Here is a 6,092-nt window from a genome sequence, read left to right on the forward strand (position 1 = left end):
TCTCGTCATGCAGCTGTGTTCTTGCCGAGAGTCTCACTGTTAGAACAGGAAGTTACTAAAATGAAGTGTAGCAAAATTCAGGCATCCTTGACTGTAGAGGAACACTGATTTTGTTTCTGTTTAGCTTAAAAATAAAAGTACAACAAAAAATGATGAGATGATGCTGGTATGAGCAAAACCAGATTTCTGCACGTAATGGCATGCTTAGCAACATGTTTAGCATCTTAGTACTATGTCTATACACAGTGTATTTGGTAACTATGTCATGTTTGCATTGTAAACCTGTTGTCTTGTACTGTTGCTTATACTTACTGCAGTCCTTGTTGTTCTTTCTCTGTGTACCATCCTACTAAATACCCAGAGTGAATAAGCCCTTTCTTCATAAACCTACCTCACCTGCCAGGCAGTTGGTCAAGTTGATAGCAGCATAGCCAATTTTTCTTAATGTGTGTGTGTGTTATTTCAACAAAGAGGCAAGTTTAAGCATGCACCGCCTGCACTTCACACAGTCACATGCTGCTAGTTGGGCAAATGTGCAGCCAGGTGATGCACACTTGCAAATGAGAAAAGTTTCTGTAAAGAATGTAACAAAATTCACCTACGATAACGATACTCCCTAAAGCAAAATTTGAGTGCAGCTCTATACGTGTTTTCATTTAGCGATATATTGAGGCATCGCACTGATCACAGCACCAACTGGCAGAGCCACGACGTGCGGCGCTATAGATAGACCAGCCACACAGTTGCCACTTCCCGGCAACTGCAGCTTATGCAACCATAATTTTTACTGAGAAACGTTTGCAGCAGACGCTGTGCGCGAAGGTGAGCTTTCTGGCTCTTTTTTTTTCTTTCCCCTGCACGGCCTATGCCACCTCTGCTGCGGATGTGAACGCCATTCGGTGGTGCTTCAAGGTGGCTTCCTCTGCTTTCCTCCTCGTGCTCTCTTCACTCTCACCCTCTTTCATCCAACGCTGCATTCCGCATTCGCTCTTTCATCCTTTGCTGTGCTCATTCGCTCAGTTATGCCGAGGCACACCGACGCTCAACGCAGGATTGGGCGCCTAAGAGCTGTAAGTGTTGTGCCACAATTAACAGGTCATACACGGCCATCCACTTTTGGTATCACTGCTTGTTGCTGGGCTACTTGGTTCATGGTTATGACAATGCATTGCAAAAAATGAAAAGAACAAATGGTACCACTTATGTCACCAGATGTGCTAACCATTTTTAATGATTACCTTTGTCTCCTGCTGTCATATCTGATAGACTGATACAGAGTTATACTGTGGTGAGTCACTCATTATGAATGGATTGTAGTGCATCACACACTGCCAAGTGGTGTGGCGTGGTACAGCAGTAACAGGTCATGGGTTTGTTTCCTCTTGTTGGGCATCATCTTGCCTTCTGTTCTATCTCCACACTTCACACCAAAGCAAAAAAGAAAAAAAAAGAACTTACTTTTTGTTGGCTGGTTAATTCAATTTAGCTAATAAATTGAAATGCTTGCAAAAAATCAAACTGGAAAAAAAAATAAAGACGGAAAAATCAAAATGGAAAAAAAAATAGAGACAGGGTCATGTACTCTGCCTTTACTGTCTTATTTCCACAAATTTTGTGTGATATCCACAATTGGTCTTCTTGTTCGTTTACAATAACAAGCTTCTTTTATTCCTCTGGATCCCTCCACACTTTGAGCACAGGCTTCCGTCTAGATACTGTACTATCCTATTCACTGTTTATCATTGTGATGTGGGAAGTCCTCTCTAGCTTTATTGTCAAGGCCTACGCAACCACATCGTAAAATTGTGCACGTCTTTCATATTTCCCCTTTTCACAAGTGTAGCATGCAAATGCATTCAACCTTCCATAGAAGTAAACAGAGTGCTTTGTCTTTGAACTAGTCACGAGTTTGCTAGATTTACTCTTATCATCTGTCTTAGATTCTCAATTAAGTGTAGTATTTATCAGATGTAGTATTTATCACATGTATGACATTTATCTCAAGCATGCTGATATTGACAAACCTTCGGTACCAAATTTTCATGAGGCCTTGACCTGTCCTGCTTGCACTTAAGGAATGAGCACAAGAGCTGCCTTTTACCTTCTGGATGGCAACCTGGGAATGCTGTGTTTTCAGCAAGCTCATTGGCTATTGCTTCGCATTCTGTATTTGTGTTGCAGATTTATGAAGCGACACAAACTAGATCATCATGAAAACATCACTGAAGCCCTAAATTTGCATTGTCTGTCTGAAGAGGTGATAATGCTCTTCGATTAAAATGATATACTTGTAGTAAGAACATCTTACTGCTGTGCATCGTTTTTCTGTGAACCGCCGTGGTAAAAGAAATGGAGCAACTTTCTCTTTCTGTTCAAAATGATTGTTTGTTGCATCTGAACGGATTAAGAATGACAGAACTAAGCATTTTTCTTGCAGTTTGAATGTCTCTCTGCAGAGTTGATGTGGAAATGTTCTTTTGGAGCCTATAAGATTTACTTAGAATTATTAAGCATAACTTTTGGATACAGCATTTTTCAATAAGTGGCTGTGTAGCTTTCAAAATTCTTGATGAATTCTCATTGCATTCCTAAAATTTGAGTGTTCATCCTTCTTTCCAAAACAAATCTATAACTTCTCTCCACCTTGCGGGTTTCCGCAGAACTACTACGTCAAACTCTTGCCTTTGCTTCGTGTTGTCGACAAATTCGACTTTGCCCTGCCATCTGCTAGCCGCCTGGTTAGCTCAGATGGTAGAGCGGCTGCCCTGGAAAGGCGGTGGTCCCGGGTTCGAGTCCCGGACCAGGACAAATTTTTCTTCAACTATAAGGCTTTTCTTTCGAGGAAACCGTATAGGTTTCCTTTGTAGCAGTTGCTACGAACGGGTGGATGTCTGATTTTCCCTTTATTCAAATGTATAACTAGCACGTTATAGGATGAAACACAGGCTAGTTTTATGAGCAACTGCACATGATTTCATTAGTGCATTGTCAACATGTAAGCGAGTCCAGGAACTATCAAACAAGGTCATCTGCACTTCAATGCATATTAAAGAAGAAGCTGTGTCTGATTACGACAGCTACTGGGACTGCGGGCAGTTGCTTCAGCCATAAGATGACACCGGCATGTAATGGAACACAGCATTACATAATAACATGAGCCCCAGAGTTTCCTACACAACTACTAGAGGGAACTCTGGCACTAGTGTGTACAGGCGCTGCAAGCGTGGTGGTTCAACCTGCATGACAAGACTGATGGTTAGTAGCATATGGATTTGCCTAAGCTTCATCCTCCTGGCTCCAGATGGCTTTACGACTTTGCAAATTGATCATTTTCAACAAAATATTGTGTTATAAGTGCAACAGTTTGCAAATCATTTTGAATGCACACAGAGATTTATACAGGAGCTGCAAACGCGGCAGTTCAGCCTGCTTGATGAGAATGATGGTTCATAGTACATGGATTTGCCTCAGCTTCATCCTCCTGGCTCCAGATGGCTTCAAGACTTTGCAAATTGCTCATTTGCAATGGAATATTGTGTTACAAGTGCAACAGTTTGCAATCATATTGCATGTACACGGAGATTTATACAGGAGCTGCAAGCGTGGAGGTTCAGCCTGCATGATGAGAATGATGGTTAGTAGTACATGGATTTGCCTCAGCTTCATCCTCCTGACTATATCATGCCTGAAACCTCTAAATATTTGTGCTGTTCTGCTAACCGAAAAGGGTCTGCAGGCGAGCTTGTTGGTATGCGTCCATGGTAGAAAAACAGTGCTGAAAACACAAACAGAAGGAAGAACACGGGACGAGCACTCGTCCTGTGTTTCTCCTTCTGTTCATGTTTTTAGCGCAGTTTTTCTACCATGGCTGCTAACCTACTTTACAAAAGAAAACATCAGATGTAGGTGAATACCCAAGTGTCATCTTTCCATGCCCAATTTTATTCCTGACAGTATTCTTACACAGCGCAATGGACGAGGATGAAAAGAACACCAATGACAGGTCGTCCTAACGTTGCGTCTTCATCTTGTGGACAGGACTAAAGGTGTTATGGACGAGGATGAAGATAACACAAACGACAGGACTTGTCGTCCTCGTTCTGTGGAAAGGACAAAAAGTGCTATGGATAAAGATGAAGAGAACATAAACGGCAATAATATTTGTCCTCATCCATAGCGCTGTTTTAAGAACACTGTCACGATGAACCAACTTGCTCAAGGTATTGATGTTTTTTCTCTTGTCGAGAGAGCGCAGCACTGGATTACTATATATACTGAAGCATTTCTGACATTGTACCATAAATGTCTGTTTTTAACATGCTCAAAAAATAACTATGTTGACTATCTGGCTTCAGGATGCAGGGGTTACAGTAAATTAGTTTTTATTCAAGATGCCAATATTTCATCATTTCAGTCCAATATTAAGTGCCGTAGTAAGCTGTGGCCACTAAATTTTGCAGAAGGAAAGGGCAGGTTGTGTGCTCGACACAAGTGTGAATTTTGTGGGACCATATCATTACCAATTATGGGAGTCTGTGAAATGTACGAAAATGAGCCCTGGTGAAAATTTAGGTGCCATGAAGTATAGCATATTGGTACAGATTACTGTTTGTGAAAGTGCTCTTGTCTGTGAGGCAGTTGCAAGATTGCTATAATAAAAATTGTCAGCATTTTTTTTATATATTTATAGACACTGCGATCTTTTACAAGATCTTAGCAGGGTGGGAACATACAAGTACATTCGTACAAACATACAGTTCAAGCAATCATGCCGACGCTTGAATTCAACATGGCAAAAGGACAGAATGCATGAACAAAGGAGCAAATAAACTATGTACGGTTGAGTCATGAATGCAGGTGTGCTGAAAACGGGATAAAGAATTTAGTGTAACGACTTTATCAGGAAGTTTATTCCAATCAACTATTGGTCTTGTAAAGTAAGAGTATTTGAAGCAGTTGTTATGCGGTGTTAATGGGGTTACTGCTAGGGAGTGTTTATGACGAGTAGCATAACCGGTTAAAGGTGTTAAGATGTGCGAGGTATCAATATGGTAGTGGCCGTTCATTAGCTGAAAAAAGAATTTTAATTGGGAAACACGATTTTGTTCTGTAATTGAAGAGAAGCCACGTTTAAGGAGATCTGTTATAGAAGTTCAACCATAAGAATTGTAGATAAATCACACAGCTTTCTTTTGAATTCTAATTTTCCAATATTTGTTTTTGTGTAGGGGTCCCTAATTATTATTGCATATTCTAAAGTAGGATGAACTATTGTATTATATGCCAGGAGGCGGACAGCTGGTGTGGAGAATTTTAGCGACCGTCTGAGGGTGAACAATTTGCGAAGACAATTGGCCATTACAATGTCGGTATGTTTTGACCGGGAAAGATTGCGAGATATGTGTATACCGAGATATTTACAGTGAGATACTTCGGAGATATAAGTGTTCTGGACAAAATAGTGGAAGAGAAGGGGCTTTTTCCTTAGTGTTTTTTTTTTTCAGATTCAGATTTATTCTCATAAAGACTGTTTTTTCATAGTTAATAGCCATTTGCCATTGATGGCACCATGCAACTATTTTGCCTAAGTCACTATTTAGCCTGATTTGATCTTGGGGTGAGTCAATTTTGTCATACAGCATACAGTCATCCGCGTAAAGTTTAATTTTGACAGATAGATTATTGCCAATGTCATTTATATAAAGCAAGAATAAAAGAGGACCCAGCACAGATCCCTGGGGAATGCCAGAAGCAACAGGTAGTGTGTTGTAGGAAGTCTGGTTTATCCTAACAAATTGGAAACGGTTGGTTAGGTACGCTTGTATCCATTTTAATAGCTTATCATTTCTAAGTATAAAACTTGATTTGTAAAGTAATTTGCTGTGGGTTACTTTGTCGAATACTTTACTGAAATCCATGAATATAACATTGGTTTGTTTTCTATTATTTATTTTGTTGGCAAAATCGTGAATTGTTTCTACTAACTGAGTGTTTGTGGAAAAAAAAGCCCTGCCGAAATCCGTGCTGAGCGTCTGTCAATACGCAATGCTCATCAAAAAAACCGATTACATGCTGTGGGGTTCTCCTCCGTG

At 40.4% G+C, this 6,092-nt stretch overlaps 1 non-coding gene across 1 annotated transcript; it reads left to right on the forward strand.

The window, feature by feature from the left end:
* Window positions 1-2,733: 2,733 nt before the first annotated feature.
* TRNAS-GGA (transfer RNA serine (anticodon GGA)) lies at window positions 2,734-2,808 on the forward strand. The gene has a single exon. It is a non-coding gene; the product is annotated as a tRNA-Ser (tRNA).
* Window positions 2,809-6,092: the final 3,284 nt, after the last annotated feature.

Source organism: Dermacentor variabilis, chromosome 9, assembly GCF_050947875.1.
Source record: "Dermacentor variabilis isolate Ectoservices chromosome 9, ASM5094787v1, whole genome shotgun sequence".
In the NCBI taxonomy this organism is placed as follows: Eukaryota; Metazoa; Arthropoda; class Arachnida; order Ixodida; family Ixodidae; genus Dermacentor; species Dermacentor variabilis.